Source organism: Metopolophium dirhodum, chromosome 1 (assembly GCF_019925205.1).
Source record: "Metopolophium dirhodum isolate CAU chromosome 1, ASM1992520v1, whole genome shotgun sequence".
In the NCBI taxonomy this organism is placed as follows: Eukaryota; Metazoa; Arthropoda; class Insecta; order Hemiptera; family Aphididae; genus Metopolophium; species Metopolophium dirhodum.
Window position 1 is genome coordinate 89,651,944 of NC_083560.1, and position 18,725 is coordinate 89,670,668.

Sequence of the window (18,725 nt, forward strand, 5' to 3'; positions counted from 1 at the left end):
ATCAGGTAAAAGACTGGTGCATTGGCGTTGGTCGTGCGGCCTTTTAAATGCTGTCTATCGGTGATTATTTCAGCCGGTCTCGTGTTCTGTGACGGACTGGAGAGTTACCGGTGCCGTGTTCTGTGACAGAAACCCGAAACCGCAAAAGTGCAATCGCCGATAGACGGATAAATAATAATTATACAATTAGAAAAGGGCGTACTAATAATAATGATAATTTTAATTACAGTCAAATATAAAAATAAGGTACGATAAGCGTGAGGTGGACGGGAAGGCAGTGGTGTGCGTTATCTTCGCCGCGACTCTGTGTGTGAACATGTACATTACAAAAATTTAAAACAAGCTATTTCTCACGGTCTTAAAGTAGTAAAAATTCATCGAGCTATCCATTTGTATCAAAGTAAATGGATTGCATCATACATAAAATTATATAAATCTATGAGAGTACAAGCTAAAAACGAGTTTGAGAAGGATTTCTGGAAGTTGTTAATTAATAGCGTTTTTGGTAAATGTATGGAGAATGTTTGAGCAAGACCTTCTATAAAACTAGTTTCTTCAGAACAAAAAGCAAGGAAATTGATGGTGAAAACTAGTTTTAAAGACAGAACTATATATTCTAAGAATCTCATGGCCATTCATCAGCATAAGGAAACAATTAAATTCGACAAGGCAATTTTAGACGTTTCGAAAAAATGTATGTATGACTTCCATTATAATGTGATGAAGAAAAGGTATAGTACTAAAATTAGTTCTTTATATTCGGATACTGATTCCCTGATATATGCTATCCAAATAAAAATTTTTTTTTTGACGATTTAAAAAATAGTTTATTACCATATTTTGACACATCTTATTATTCTAAGGACCATAGTTGTTTTAGTGACATTCATAAAAATCAGCCATGGTTTTTTAAGGATGAAATGATGGGAATTATAATTAAAGAATTAATTTCATTAAGACCGAAATTATATGCTTATAAAACTGTATATGGCGCTGAAAAAAAGCAAAAGGTGTAAACAAATATAATATAATTAAAAATACCATGCAATTTAACAATTATATGAATATACTAAACGCTTTTATAAACCATACAACTCTTAAGGATGAACAAACTCGTAGAAAAATGAATTTTATCCAATCAAATAAACATGTTGTTCATTCGAAAACAATGAACAAACTTGTTCTAAGTTCAAACGATGATAAACGTTATATAATGGATGACGGGATAAATACTTTAGCTTATGGTCACTATAAACTTAATGGTCCGCGTTATTAGCGGAACAAAATACAGCAGTATTATTATTTTCATTGATAAATTTACCACTAGATGACGCTTTTTGTTTTTATTGATTGTGGAAACATTAAGTTTTCAAAACAAGCTAATTAGGATCAGAAGAACATGTGAAATAATTAATTCGACTTAATAAAAAAAAACTGATTTTTTATTAAAAAAAAAATATTATACATAAAAAAAACATTATTTTAAAATATCTGATGATGTTACCTATGAATTTTGACTTGAATCAAAACCTAACCATTTAACAAACATTTTATTCCCAACTTTTTTTACAATACGTTCAATGATAAAGGTGTTTTAAAAATCAGTTTTTCAACATTTCCTGTTCATAAAAACCACCTAAAATTATACTGCCTGAATCATCCTTTAGTTGATAAGTTACTGGATTAGTCTGTAAAACTTTTGAAACTGTAAATATTTCCGTTGTCCAATTTGGTGTATATCCTTTACTAAATATATGTTTATACTTAGATATTCGTACTTTATCGTTAACTTTAAATCTTGGTTTGTACAATGTTTCAGAATTTATACATGTATAATTGGAAATATTTATTGCAAAAGATACACCTAGAAAAGAGAAATTAGTTGCGGACGCAGTAACAAAGGCAATGAAAGCTAAAAGAAAAATAGATATGGGCTGTAAACGGAAACGTGCTATACAAACAAATGGTATACTAGCAGCGAAGAAAAAAAGAATGGTGGTAAAAGGCTGATTTTAGCACCGAGACAGCCAGGAGGTGTAATTCCCTCAATATCTATATTTGCGGGATTGTCAGCACTTGGTAGTTTGATGTCTGGAGGTGCTAGTGTGTATAGTGCGGTTCAAAATTCAAAAAGAAAAAAAGTAAAAGTAAGTAAGTAAAAAAACTGATGATCACGCTACCTGACAGACCGCTTTCGTCTCAAGATATTATAAAATGTGTTGGAAAGTTGAAAATCAATCATTTCCATGGAGTCTTTTCACGTGATAACTTACCTAAAAAACCGCATACGATTGAATGTGGTATATTAAACTTGGATATATCTTCAGGCGACGGAAGTCATTGGGTAGCGTTTTATAAAAATAAGGACAAAGTTGTATATTTTGATAGCTTTGGTGATTTACTACCACCAATTGAATTACATTATTTCAGTCAGTTCAAAATAGTATACAAATATTCTAACTATCAAGATTTCAATACGTTTAACTGTGGTCATTTATGCCTTGAATTTGTACAATGTATGAATCTGTTACATTAAGTTTGACTGGAAATACAACTTTATTACCCACGAATTATTTTTCTACTCTAAACGCTTACGAGTATTCGGAAATAGCTTTATTATGTTTGAAAACACGTTTTTTTTTCCAAACATAAATTCAACTAATAGCCGACTGGAAATTAAAGTAATTCCGCCATTAAATCATGCACATAAACTAAAAACGTTCATATTTATTTTGGAAGAAGGATGTTATAAAATTGAAGATATTAACAACAAAATTAAGAAAGAGTTATTTCACTTCAATAATGAATGGCGAACACAGCTAACATTCAACGTATCTATTGATCACGTCGATTTTAGAACATGCATTAAATGCAATGGAAGACTAAAGTTAGGTTCCAAACAGTATAGCATCTGTTAATAGTCATAGACATTGACAGTTGTTCTGCATATTAAACGTTACGAGTCTCATTATTAAATTTATATCTTAGATATCAGGATGTACGAGTCAGTTACTTTAAGTTTAACCGGGAACAAAACCATATTATCTGCAAATTATTTTCCGTCTATAAACCTTTACGAAGACTCAGAAATTGCTTTGTTATGTTTGCAGACATTTAATTCATTCCCGAATATCAACAATGATAATAATACATTCGCTATACAAGTAGTTGACCATAATAATAATAATAATGATCGTATGTGGTGATCTTTTAAACTGGAAGAGTGATGTTATGAAATTAATCGCGTTAAGGAATAAATAAATATTTATAATGAAAAATACAAAACTCAGTTAACATTTGACATTTCGGTTGATCCTAACGATTTCAGATCAAATATAAAATGTAATGGAATACTACACTTTGAGATTTTACATAGCATAGCACCTGTATTGGGTTTTGAAAAACGAGAATACAAGCCATAGTATGAAAGACTCATATCTACTCATAGATCGGAAAAAGCTGTGAATTTAAACACAATTAATTCTATAAAAGTAATGTGCAATATAGCCCAAGGATCATTCAACAACCATCTTCAAAGTCATTCGATTTATGAGTTTTTCCCTAGTGAAACGTCAGGATCGAAAGTAGTACAGTCACCACCAAATTTAATATATTACAAATTGAATATAACAAATATTGATACGATAACCGTTCAGTTAGTTGATCAAGATCATAATCTGATTGATAATTTTGGTGAGACATTGACAATTGTGTTACATATTAAACGTTACGGATCTTGAGATGGGATTAAAATTCAATATAAGCCCACTCATTCGGATCACTACAACTAGTCATAAGACTAAAGTGCTACCAGTGACATCAAATAAAATAAAATAATTGACAGTGAAGAATAAAAAAATGTTGCAAGCTCTGGGTTATCAATTAAAGCAGAACGCCTGAAAGTGATATTTTGGTTATAACTTCATAGTACGAGACGGATTCTAAAATTACGAAAATTGAATATCATTCATACACGCCGTATACAACATCATTTAATAATAATGATGAAATACGTATATCAATCTAGCAAACGGACGTCTATCCATATCTACATGAAAGTTTTATTTTTTTGAAAGGGGTAATTGCTGAATGCTGATGCTACAAAGTGAAACCAGCCCTTGGACACTCGGCCACCATCTTTTTGGAGGACAAATTGTTATCACCACTATAATCAAATCACGTTCATTGTTTTATTCTGTGATAACAACGTGTTTTCTGCATGATAACACGCAGAATAAGACAACAATGATAACATTCGAAATTGATTCGTTATTCGTTTTTTTCTGACTGTTTCGATTTTCCGAGTCCCAATTTTAGTGTTTTGATTGTATTATTTTGTTATATTCAATTACCTTAAACAATGGTGCTTGTGTGCGCTGTTAAAAATTGTGTTAACTCTAAAAGGAAGACTAAACAAAGCGACTGTCAATTACATAGGTTTCCAAAAGGTATATCCCGGTATGTATAATTAATATTTTTTTAGTGTAAAAGTTTTCAAGTCAATGTTAATTATATTTTACAATTATTGTAGTTGTAACCAGTGGTTGAAAAATTGTAAATTATATGATCTTTGCGGCCAGTCGGAAGATTATATTTATAAAAGTTATCGGGTATGTAGTAAACATTTTGTTGCTAGTTCATTCTGTAATCCTGAAAAGACAAGATTATTACCAACAGCAACACCTACAGAGTTTGGTGAGTTAATTTAAAATGTTTGATTGTCATTCATCATAATTCATAAATTTATTAAATTGTATTATATATTTAGATAGTACTGAAGAAAAAATTGACCAGCCCTTAGTTGATAGCGTTGAAGTATCCAATGAAGATGATATTTCTCTTGATGAACCAAGATATTCAAGCACACCATCAAAATCAAATATATCAGACAATTCAACCCGTATGTTGGTTTTATATTATATTTTGTTACTTTTTAGTTACTATTATTTAACTTGAATATTAATCTGGATAGAAAGTATACTTTATGTGCAAATGTAATGTTAGGTTATTATTTAATTTAGGGTATATTAATCATAATTGTGAATTAATATTTTCACTTTTATAGGTACTTTAAATAATGATGATACTAGTAAATAAAAAATATAAGGTGATCAATGTTTGTTACTTCTACAATTCAAACTAAAAACACATCATAAAACTTGGGACACATTTGTCATTCAGGGGATACCATATAACCATAAACTTACCCAGCTTTTAGTACCTATGTATTGGATATTAAGTTAAATTAAATTATTGTTATATATTTATTTTAAATAATATATATTATTGTTATAGATGTCGTGTATTGCAGACAGTCGTCAAAATAATATTATTTTATATATATGTAATATAGGTGGGAATATTTCAAATTGTAAATTATTGACATAGGTCAGGCCAGCGAAGCAATAATGTGCCGAGGCGACAATAATAATTTCTATATAACACCGCCGTACGCGCAGGCACGGCCCCCGTTGTCGCTGAGTGATTCGGCGAGGACGTGGCTACGACGTGCGTGTGAAACGCCGATCGTAGTACGGGCTAGGCGATCTGAATTTGCTAAGTGTTTTATTTATGTTTGTTTTAAATACAATAAAAGTGTTTCCGACCTGAAAACCCGAGTTAAACATTATTTTAGTCATTCTTACGTTCTTACCTTTTATAGGAACAGCCCCGGGATATACGTACTATGTGTCAATGAAGTTTTATTAAACTGAATAGTGCCAAGGTATATGTAATCTTTGAGTCATTTCAACTAGATAGGAACGAACTAAGAATTGACAAGCGCCTACCATCTTACCTCAACGAGTTAACAGTACCATTCTAATTAACTTTAGAGAGTGTCATTAACTAGAGAATACGAGGGTAAGGCGATAGTTGGTTTACCGCGTATTGTCTAATACGGGTGATACCACATAGATTAAATAATTAAATTTATTTATAGGTATGGCATCATCAATGTCTAGTTCAACTTCTGTAAGTACTACTTTATCAACATCTAATACTCGAACCCAAACCACCCAGCTGTTATCTGTCAACACACCAAGAAAACGTCAATTAAAAACTAAGGTGAATGAACTTGAAAAAAAATGCAGAATATTGGAGGAAAATGTCAGCCTAATGTCCAACAAATTTTCACAAATATTGACATCCAAAGATCATTTTTACGAAGTATGTGATATACATTTACCGCCTAATCTTTCAATGATTGTTAAAAGTTATTGTAGAATGGCTTCTAGACAGCCTCAAGGATTTCGTTACTCCAATCAACTAAAACAATTAGCCCTTACTATATATTTCTTTGGGCCCATGGCATATAGGTTCTTAAAAAATATTTTGCAATTGCCTAGCCCACGAACTTTACGAAGAGTCACAGAGAAAATTGACATTATGCCTGGGTTGAATGACATTATATTCAATTCGATTGAACTAAAGATGAAAAATCTTAAAGATGATGCAAAGGACTTCATGCTTTGTGTTGATGAAATGGCCATAAAAACTTATCTCTTTTATAATTTGTCGAAAGATTGTATTATTGGGTTTAATAATTCATATGATCAAAAAACATATGAACCTGCAAAACATGTCTTATGTTTTATGATAAGAAGTCTAAATTATAATTTAAAATAACCGGTTGTACACTGGCTATAGAAAAAAATGTAGGAATGAAATTAAACAATTTGATAAATAATGTACCATTTACTCATCCTTGTTCTAATTTTAATCTTGATTTTCTTAACAACCTTTACCTCCGTTTAAGAATTTTTCATGCAATCAAAAAAATTAATAAAGATTTACTATCACACCTAGAAAGCATAGAAAACTAGATATCCTTTCTCACTTATAATTTAGATTAAAGTTTTACGGGTATCACATCCTCTTGAATTATTTATTTTATAGGTACCTTTTATTTTTTTTTATTTGTAATTGTATGACGTGTAATAAATACTATTTAATGACATTATTGTGTTTCAATAAAATTTTGTAAAACCTATTCCATTTATTTCATGCGCAAAATTAGCATCACAGAATAAGACAATTTTCAATTAATTTATTAAGGAATGATGCAACATAGTTTTTTTCCTCATTAGAGGTCACACTGATTAGTCCTCCAAAAACATGGCGGCATTGATTTAGTTATTGTCCTATATTCCTTGTATTTTTTTTTAATCAGTGTCCATTCTGATTGTCTTATTCTGTGGTGAAACTATCTAATAACGGTTACTCTTACCTCTTTGAGCAAATACGATTGGAAATCAATGGGATAGAAGTAGATAGCACACGTGCTCTTGGAATCACAAACTCGTTTAAAGGATACTTATCCGGTACACCAGACAACTATAATTGTTATGAAAATTCACTGGGTGTTAAGGGAGTCAGATAGTTGATTTCTAAAAGCTCTTATTATGAACAGTTTTGTGATATAAATAAATATAATAATTTATTTGTTTTGTGTAACCTTCATAAAAATATTTTTTTACTGACATAAATCAAAATACACAACAATATTAATAATACATTATTATAATATATTAGTATATTATTTAAGAAAATAGTATATTGTAATAATAATAAAAAATAACAACAGTAGTCTTATACAGTTAACAAAATAAAACAAAAATCAAGTAATAATAATAATAATTAATAAGTAACAGTAGTCTTATACATATAACAAAAAAAAAGTAAACATTAACCTTTATCTAGTACAATTTATAAAAATAAAACTGTTTATATATTATAACAAATTTTTAGGAAATTAGGAAATTGCTTTGGTATGATATAATCTGAAACATTCATTCCTTTTATTGAAACATAGATGAACGTTGCATTTTGTACATTTCACAGGACTCCGGAGCTTGCATCCTTCAAATTTGCATCGTATAGGATATTTACAAACATCATGTGTAGGTAAATGATCAATGTGATCAAATCTTACTTCTTCAAAAGGTCTGATCAATTAGCCTAGTTAACTTTTGAGACGGTTTAGTTTGGTTTATTGAAACCGATGATGTTGATGAAGATAAACTATTGCTCGGTCTCCCTCTTTTTTTTACACATGTTTTTCCTACTAAAATTAAGGTTTCAGCTAAATGCTCCTTGAAGTGCAGTAAATCCATTTTTCTTTTTTTTATCCAAATTTAAATGTTCATAATCCATTTTATACTCTAACCAGCTATTAACACGAAGCTCCCGGGTTTGTCGTCATCCGACGGGCCTTGCGGCCAGTCATCCGACTACAACTACGGACCTTATATTAGCACGGGGTGCTAGTCAAGGGCCGTAGAGGCATGCGACCGCCAACCGACGGGCCCTCCCCACACGGTGCATGGCCAGAGGACCGCCGGATTCTGACGGCAGCACGTCGTCTAAGGACCACGAGCACCGGACCCGCACGGAGGGCTTCTCCGGCAGGCCCAGGCCACCTTGGTGAGGCCGCAATTTATCCACATTGCTTTCCGTTTATGGTCACGGACAACCTTCGCTGCATATAGCTCCAACGATAAGCTGGGTGGGCGCTAAGGAGAGGCCGTGCTTTCCCGGCCAACTGTCGTCGTACGGGTCCGCCTGGCTCCGTCACTCGGCAACTTTCCCCTGACCAAGCGTGCGGTCTATTACCACATAGTATGCTCCTGCAAACTGCCACTCCGAAACCAATCCGCCGTCGGTCGGGGCAGTGTCCGCCGCGACCGACGTGTGAGGGCTCGGTGTTAATCTCTCAGCACCGAGGGGCTCCCTCACATCCCGAAGTACCATTCTCGCCTCCCGTTAGGTAAGGCACATCATTGGTGGGATGCTCGGACGAAGCTTCGTCGGTGGCTAGCCTCGGCTTATAATCCTCCCAAGATGAGGGCCGTGTACCACGGGCTCACGGTGGACCCAGCTACGCCTCCCAGAGGCGTCAACAGGTGGCTAAGCCCAGTGACCGACCCGCTCTTCATGAGGTCGCGGTCAGAACTTCACAACGCCCTAATCCCCGAAGGTTTCGGTGCGTCCGCGCCCCGGGCGCCGGCCCACTTCCGCCTGTTTCCCTTTTAGTCGCCTCGTACGACAAGCAGGGAGTACTGATGCGGAATTCTGTACGACCCCCGCAGCAGGGCCGAACTCCTCGTCCCTGACGTATGAGCACGTCCCGAGCCAGAACGCGCTCGAGCGTGTCCCCCCGTTTCTGCCACTTGCGCCATACGTGCTCATCGGGAACACCCCGAGTCTGTGCCTTCCGTCTCCTGACGGGGCTGCGCTCTGGCCCGTAAGGTCACTAAGTCCTTACATTTGACTACCGTCAACGATCCGTCCTATTCGTCAGCGCTTCTTTTGCGAAGGTGGCCAGCGCTTCGTAGGTTTTCTTTGAGTGTAGGAATGCTCCATCTGCTGGAGGCCATCCAATTCCTTCCTGTCTGAGTGCCCTCTTAAGTTTTATTCGGGCCGGTTTCGTCTTCGGGCCGAATCGAAGTACGTGGTTCACTGTTTCCGGCATCCGGTCGCACTCGCATATGGGATCAGGAGCGAGCGTGAAGCCATGTAGCTTGGCCCTGAAATCCCCGTGGCCGGTAAGGAATTGCGTGGTCCAATGGTCGAGCACCATCGGCAGGCTGCACCTATGCCTAACCGATGGTATTATTTTCTGGGTCCAGCTTCCCTTTTCTGATGTCTCGTATCTTATCTGCCATTCGGCTATCAGAGCTTCAGATTTTATAGCGAATTCGTCCTGTGTAATCTTCAGCCGAGCGCTGTCACGCTTCAGTGCTTGGAACCCGATCTCTAGGTCCAGCGGCAGGGTGCCAGCCACTACTGCGAGGCAGTTGGTCGATGCCGTTTCGTACGCGCTCGTCATGGCAAGTAATGGCGCCCTTTGCGCAGAAAGTAATTTCTTTTTACTTTTTTCGAGTTTGGTCCCTTCTGACCAGGTTTCTGCCGCGTAGGCTACACGAGGCAGAAACACGCCTCTGTAAATTGTTCTGGCGGCTGGGCGTCCCATCCCCCAGTTCGCCGAGTATAACGCCCTCAGACGTTTGTACATTTGTGACGATTTCTCACTGACGGAGACGACATGATCCCAAAAACTCCGTCTAGGATCCAATGTCACGCCTAGGTATTTCGCCGTAGTGGTTGATGGAATCCTAGGGACTTCCGCCGCCGTGCCGAAGCCAATATCATAATTGGGCTTTAGTCCTCCTTTGATGGACAGGAGTTGGGTTTTGCTTGCCGAGAACTCCAACTTGAATTCAGCGGCCCAAGTTTTAAGAATATCGAGTTCTTTCTCTATTCGGCGGAAAGCTGTTTGCGGCCTAGCTGCGCCAACCATGAGGAGAACGTCATCGGCATAAGTAATTAGTTTGGTTGTTTTCGATTTTCTAATGGCCTTATATAGGGGTCTCATGGCTACCTTCCACAAGGTAGAACCAAGTTGGGACCCTTGTGGACAGCCACGCTCAAGCATCCTTCTGTAACTAGTTCCTTCCAGATCGAACTCGGCATATCTGCAACTAAGGTAGGAATTAACTATCCTTGATGTGCCAACTGTAGCACCGAGTTGACTTAATTGTGCCATCAGCGGCGACCATTTCACATTGTCGAATGCACCTTAGATGTCCAGGAATACGCCGAAAATATGTCTGGCTCTGGATGCATCGACCCAGTCATAGAGGTTTTCTAGTGCACTGATTATAGATCTACCAGTAGTGAACCAGTGTTGCTGGCTGTTATCATCCAGTTTGGTTTCGTTTGTCAGTCTAACTATTATGACTGATTCAAGCGCCTTTCCTAATACAGGAAGGAGGCTAATCGGGCGGTAGGACTTTACCTCGCCAAGGTCTTCTTTGTCGGGCTTAGGAATAATAATCAGTTTGGCTGTCTTCCAGCACTCAGGGAATGTACCCTCCTGCAAACAGCGTCGGAAAAGCTGAGTAGTTATATCTTTGATAACTGGCCAGGCTTTCCTCAGCATACCCGCGGTGATACCATCAGCACCGGGGGCGCTGGTCGTTCTCATTTTCCATATTGCGTTTTTGATCTGTTCCGGGAGGAGTTCATCCTGGAACTCAATGGGACCTTGTATCATTACGTTTTCCTGGTAGGGGTCCGAGGGCACGAAAGTGTCTAATATTAGATCAGCCGTTTCGCGACAGTCAAGGGTCGAGGACCCGTCCGACTTTTTCAGCGTGCTGGGCATAGTACGGTTGACATTCCCTCTCTTAGCCCAAGAGAAGGCTTTACTCCATGGGTTGGAGTTCAGGTTATCAGCAAAGCATTTCCACGCCGCTGACTTATGTTTGCGCGTTTCACTAAGAAACTCGTTGCGTAGCTAATTATATGCTGGCCTGTTTGACGTTCTTAGGCCATTTCTCCTTTGACGGATTAGATTTTGCCGGAGCGTGGTTAGGACCAGAGACCACCAGGGGCATCTGCCCATGGGACCAGCTGGTTTCTTTTTATTCATTGACTTTTCTGCCGCCGCAATAATCGCTCGACTAATGTCCTTGGCCGTAGAGTTAATGCAGTCCTCCGATATGCGGCCAACCTCTCCTAGCAGAGAGGTTTTGAACTGGTCCCAGTTAGCCGACTGAACGTTATAACGGGGACTAGCTTGATCTCTTTTCGGCGGATTTTTTACCGTAATACAGAAACTGATGACTCTGTGGTCACTATCGGTTTCATCAGCCACTGTCCACTCGCTTTTAGATTGCCAATGTCTGGCGACGACAGAGTAACATCGATGTTAGAGGACCGCCCATCCTGACGGTGGAAGGTACTTAGGTGCCCTGGGTTATTATGCACTTTTAAATCGTACTTGTCGATGAAACGCTCAGTTATTCTGCCACGAAGGTTACGCTTTAACGAGTGCTACCGTTTCGAGTGGCCATTGGTGTCAGCGCAGATCACCGTTCTACAGCTCTCTTTCGCGAGGATCTGCTCCAGTCGTTCAATATGAGCCGTGGTAGGCGTGCTGTATTTAAAGTATGTTGAGACTAGTACGATGTAGTCGTTTCTGTCTTTTCCATAGGTAACTTTGACGGCTGACGCATGGTTAGACGTAAATGAGCCAAGCTTTAAACATTGGTAGCGGTTCGTGAGTGCGATAATTGCTGTTCCCGCATTGTTACTGATGTGAGACTTGCAGCACTCAAAAGCGTAAACCTTCCCACAAATCACCAGCTATTAACAGTAGCCATGTCAAAAGCATGATTGACCATTCTCATCGTCCACTTCTTAGTCTTGATAAATGTTCTAAAAAAACTTACCAATTGGTCATGTTTATCAACCCCTCCCATTGATTGATTGTATATTTTTACTATTTCTTGTCTATTTATTGTAATGATAAGTTTTTTCTTTTTTGTCATACCTTTTCACTTCATCAGGAATCCTAGATGTGATAAAATTTGAACCTAATACAACAGCTTTAATGTCATACCATTTGGATAATCCAATATTACTGTCAGGCATATCAGAGCTCACTTCAAATGCTGTTCGTCGACCCATGTTTTCAAATCATTATCACTGGTGGTTTCACAAATCTATTAACCCGTATTGTTCCTGCAGCATAGATGCAAAAATGTTGTAGTGCATGAAGTATGTTGAATGATGAAAATAAGTTATCCATGAATAAGAAGTGACGTTATTTTTTTTAATAGCATAGTGAGTTTTAAAATTACAGCACCAACTAAAACAAACTTTTTTTGAATCATTTCACTTAGTTCAGTAGTAGTAAAAAATCATACACTAGACCACTCTCACCGAATAGAAGATACAATTTAATTCCCCAGGTATTTGGTTTTCTACGCATATATTGTTTGACACTAAGTTAACCTTTGAATGGCACCATTTGCTCGTCAACACATACATTTTTTTCATCAGGTAATTTATTACATCTTTTTCTCAAAACATTATAAAGTGGCCTTACATTTATGAAACGATTCTTGTTGTTTGTTGGAACTGTATTGTTATCTATGACATGAAAATTTGTACGCAATTCAAAAAATCTATTTCTTGACAAATTATCAGCCACAATATTTATTCTAGATTTCTGTTCCCAATACATGCGTATTTGAGGTAGATCATACACTCCCATGAGTAAATGAATGCCCAAAAATATTTTCATTTCCCTGGGGTTTGTTGCAACCCAATTAGATTTACCAGTTCCGACCACTTGCCGTGGGTGAACAACCCCGAGGGCGTGCGCCAATAATTGACAGGCCGGCAGGCGTGACACACCCGCTACCAGAGCAGCACAACGCGGGCGCGTTAAACAGAATCTGCACACAGTGTAACGCCCGCCACTTCGAAGGCGAGGTTGTGGGCCGGGGTGCCAATATGCACTTTTCCACTTGCTGTAACAACGGTCAAGTGACCGCTGCAGGACAACACGCGTTGTTGTCCGCCCCTTTTTTACTAATGAGTTTGTTGATTGGAGATTCACAGGATGGTCGTAGATTCCGAGACGACATTCGCCGGTACAACAACGCCCTGGCATTCGCTGCGTTTAGCTGTGGCACAGACGACAGGCGTTTGCGAGGGCGTGGACCGCGAACGATGTGTATCCAAGGCCAAACTTATCAGAGGATAAATAATGACGTGGCCGTTGACCGAGTAGATGCCAACTACTGTCAGTTGTATTTCCTCGAGTCCGCAGAGGCCAACGCCCGCCGCGTTGGGATGGTTCTGCAGAGAAATCATCGTGAACTGTCCGTAGTTGTGATGGGACTATTGGACGGTTTTCTGCGGGACGTAAATCCGTACGCAATGGCTTTTAAGTAAGATATAAATGTATTGTATTTATTGACATTAGGAATATGAATTGCCCCTTAGAGTAAATTTCTTTTACGGATACCTTTCTCAAAGAAGACAGAAAAAACAAAAAAAATTACACACTGTAACCAATAAACTAACTATGTTAACTGTCAAACTAGATATTACGTTGATATTAGACAGTCTCACAGCTACCAATATACTGCAGTTATTACTTAATGTTCATTCAAAATAGTATACAAAGCAAAACATTTTCTTACCTTTATTATATGTATTTTATGTGTTTATTATAATTTTACTCTGCTACCAACAGAGTTTTATATGTACTTATGAATGATACAGGTAACATTTAAATATAACTTAGGGCTGGGACGTTTTTATATTTTATATGAAGTATAGGTTCTATTGTTATTACCTAACCTATGTGGTCTTCTAAGCTTACTACACTTCACACACATTTATAATATATATATTTATTATCATGTATTATGTTAATTGTACAATTATAGAGTTAAATGCACTGAATGATTTTTTTATGATTTCTACATGGAGTCTGTCTAAGTATAAAAATATACATGTCTATATTTGTTCCAGGAACATACGTGAGGTGTGGCTGGCAGAAAGAGACCTAGCCGACGCCGATCCTGCAGGTGTGCGACCTAGGGCAGTGACGATGCATTTTGTCCGAGATGCGGCCCGGGACGACGGGCGAAACAACCTGCCTACTAGTCCAGTCAATAGGGCTCCAAAAAACGCGTTGCCTTGCAAAAAATACTAAAGTTTTGAAACTTTGCAAAAAGTTTCGTCTTAGGGCCCTGATTGACCAAAAAAAATGCGCCATCCCTCCGAGGTCCGCAACCGTCCGCCATCTTGGATTTTAGGTGAAATTTTTCACTTTTTTACGGTTTTCTTACAATATCTCTAAATTTATTAATTCTATGATAAAAATAGCTTATACGTAAATTGAAGATCGTAACATTTTTGACAAGAAAAGATTTATACACTTTTAGCGTAAGAGTAATAGATAAGCGACAAAGTCTATCCGCCCGTCATAGAATGAGGCGCCGCGCGCTATTATAATGACGTGTACCTATATAGTATACACGTATTTTGCAAATGGATCAAGAAACGTAGAATATATGCGTATTTACAGAGTGTCCCACAGATATATGACATTCTGACAAATAAAATAATGTCAGATCTCCGTGGGTCACTCTGTATATATACGAATATATGTTTAGTCTCGTGTGTTATTCCGGTGAGCAGCTGCAAGGGACGCTATCCCCATCTGGCGCGAGGAATGTATAGCCTTGGCAATAATGACCGGTTTTTACGGAGGGTAGGTACACCGTACACGGCGGTGTATGGTCACTATACTGTTAAGTGTCTACTGTCTAGACATTTTTACATTTAGTTAGTGACTGTCACACCGTCCGATACGTTGTCTGTGTTATTAGTACCGTAACCACGCATTTATTAAAAATTAAACAGTGTATGATTCGTGTTTTTTGTGTTGTTCGTCATGTCGTTAAATACGTGTTTTATTTGTGACAAAGGGTTTACCGAGGGTAATGGCGTTATAGTAAAACGAAAAGGTATACTAACATTTTTAAACCAAAGCAATTTTACAATAAGGCGGACAAATCAATTTTGGTGTGGAAATTGTACGGATATGACTATTGAACAAACATTAATGCGATCAATGAAAACAATTGGAGGTTTGACGCATGGCCGAGGAATAACTGATAGCACCTTGACAAAATGGGTTCAAGGCTTACCATCGGCTCATGATGTATGTGAAACCTTGGAGAAATATTGTGGTGTGTATATGGCCAATTCCGAACAACATGTTGACGCGCGGCCCTCACGTATTTCAAGAGATGAAAGTGATTTGAAAAAGCTACTTGAATGGTTCTCGTCTCATCCACCTTTTCCGACAGTAAATAATATTATTTCAATAGCTACTGGTATTGTAGGAGACAAACGAGTAAATTGTTATAAAGCCAACGAAATAGGCTTAATCGAAATGAAAAAGATGATTGGACGCACATATGGATCCGTGACGCTTAAGAGGAGCAGTAGAGTATTGCCTCTAGGGATTATGACATCTTCCGTGAAAATAAGAGATGAATTAATACCAATAGACCCCCTGTTATTGTTCCAAAGAATTTCAATTATGAAACAAAATGATGAAGAACTTAAAACGTGTTTTAATTATGAATTATCTCCATACCCTCTTTCGTTATTTTTTGAAGGTGGTATGCGAAAAACTAAAAAATCTGTGTTATACGATTACATAGAACCAACGGAGAATACAAATGTTGAATTAAACTTCAAAACGTATGTTGTAGATGGAGGTTTTCTCTTACATCGAGTAATTTGGCAAATAAATCAAACTTTTGAAAAAATTTGCCAATTATATGTATTTTATATTGAAAAACATTTTGGAAAAAAAGTATCAATCGTATTTGATGGGTACAATGAAAGTTCACGAAGTACAAAAAATGCAGAACGTCATCGACGTATAAGAAATACTTCGGCAGATATTTTATTCGACGAAAATATGGTTTTGACAATTGCTCAAAGTTCATTTTTATCAAATCAACAAAATAAAAGTAGATTCATTAAAATGTTATCTAAATACTTGGAGAATAATGGTTACACCGTTTTACAAGCAGCCGATGATGCCGACACAATGATAGTAAATGAGGCGATTTTAAAAGCAAAAAATGAGCCTGATGTCATTGTAGTTGGAGAAGACATAGACTTACTAGTTTTATTGATTGCTCTTACTCCTGAAGAAAAAAATATTATATTTTTAAAACCTGGGAAAGGAAATAATGAAAAACATATTTACTTCACTCAAGAAGCTCAAAAAATAAATGGAATTAAACAATCTATTTTATTTTTACACGCGATAAGTGGTTGCGACACTGTTTCGTGTTTTTTTAATGTTGGAAAAATTAAAACTTTTAAATTATTAGAAAAATATCCGGACCTTCAACAAGTCATATCCATTTTTAATAATCCATATTCATCACAAGACGAAATTTTAAAATCGGGTGAACATTATGTTTTAAAACTTTATGGAGCACCCGATGAAGAACATTCCATCAATAACTACCGTTATACTTCTTTTGTCCGAAATGCTTCAAAAACAAAATTTAATTTAGCTGGACTTCCTCCTACACAGGAAAGCTTAAAACAGCATTTATTCCGAACATTTCACCAGGTGAAGACATGGTACGGACGTGAGATTAATGCAGAACATTGGGGATGGAAATCAACAAGTGACGGATTACAACCAGTTTTTACAAATTATGAACCAGCGCCAAAAAGTATTTTGGAAAATATTTCTTGTGGTTGTTTGAAAAACTGTGGATCGGCGTGTGGCTGTCGGAAACAAAGGATGAAGTGCTCAGTTGCATGTAAAACATGCTACGGTGAATCATGCTCAAATTCTCGCATCGAAATTCAACCAGATGACCAGTTTAGCGATTCCTATTCAGATCAAGAAGACGTCACAACAACAAACCGAAAAAAAAGTAAATATAATTAAAATTAGAAAACTGCATATATAGGTATATAATAACTTATTTTTTTCAGTTTCAGTGGAAAATGTATGATTATGAAGAGGAAACAACAGGGGAAAAAGAAGAAATACAATTTTATAATCTGTAAATATTTATCATGTAGCTATGTTTTTTTTTGTTTTACTCTATTGTTCAGTAGGTACCTAATGTTTTAAAAAACAAAATAATACATTTAATAATATTTTAAAATCATGTCACTTTATTTATCCTATAGTCTTCGAAAAAAAATGTAGTTTATGATACAAATGTATACTATTCAGTATTTACAAAAGATTAATATAAGAACTGCAGACAATATCTACAGAGAAGAATGAATATAAAAAGTATAAAAGGTTATACCAATGTTATACAAAATACCAAATGAGGAAAGTTATTAATAATAATATATTTCAGCAATACTACTTACAATATAATAACACGAAACTAAACATATATATATATATATATATATAATATACATATATTCTACATTCGACCCATTTGCAAAATACGTGTATACTAAATAGGTACATGTCATTATAATAGCGCGCGGCGCCTCATTCTATGACGGACGGATAGACTTTGTCGCTTATCTATTACTCTTACGCTAAAAGTGTATAAATCTTTTCTTGTCAAAAATTTTACGATCTTCAATTTACGTATAAGCTATTTTTATCATAGAATTCAAAAATTTAGAGATATTGTAAGAAAACCGTAAAAAAGTGAAAAATTTCACCTAAAATCCAAGATGGCGGACGGTTGCGGACCTCGGAGGGATGGCGCATTTTTTTTGGTCAATCAGGGCCCCAAGACGAAACTTTTTGCAAAGTTTCAAAACTTTAGTATTTTTTGCAAGGGAAAACCCCCTATTGACTGGACTATACCGCAAACGAAGTTGCGGCCGTGTTCGTAGGTGGAGGGGGTCGTCCGCCAAGAGACATTAATCTGGTCATCTACGATACGAATCCAATCAACCCGCAACACAGGATGCAAACCATACCAGCGGGTTAGTTAATAATTATTTCCTACAAACAAAATGTTTTATTAATTAAATTTACACAGCTGTCTCAAATTGTTCACTTATATTCACTATATTTATTGCACATTCATATCAACACCATCAAATAGAATCATAGTTTTTGTTGTACAGTAAAGCTGACACTGCGATTTTAAATTTACATTAAGTATACACTACATTTCGGACATTCTTTTGAAGGAATCTATTAAATTCTATTACTTTAACAATCTGAGGTAAAATTATTTTAATAAGCTTTACTGATATTTTGACAAATCCTGCAGCAGTCTCCTATTTTTTTTTTGCGAAATAAACAGATGAAAGACTATGAAGGATAATTATATTATTGTTCGCATCTCCGATAATAAGTGTCGTTCAAAGATTTATCAGTGATTAGA

The 18,725-nt window shown here is 36.6% G+C and overlaps 1 pseudogene; it reads right to left on the bottom strand.

The window, feature by feature from the left end:
- Positions 1-12,252: 12,252 nt before the first annotated feature.
- On the bottom strand, positions 12,253-13,465 carry LOC132944547 (piggyBac transposable element-derived protein 3-like; annotated as a pseudogene).
- Between the last annotated feature and the right edge of the window lie 5,260 nt (positions 13,466-18,725).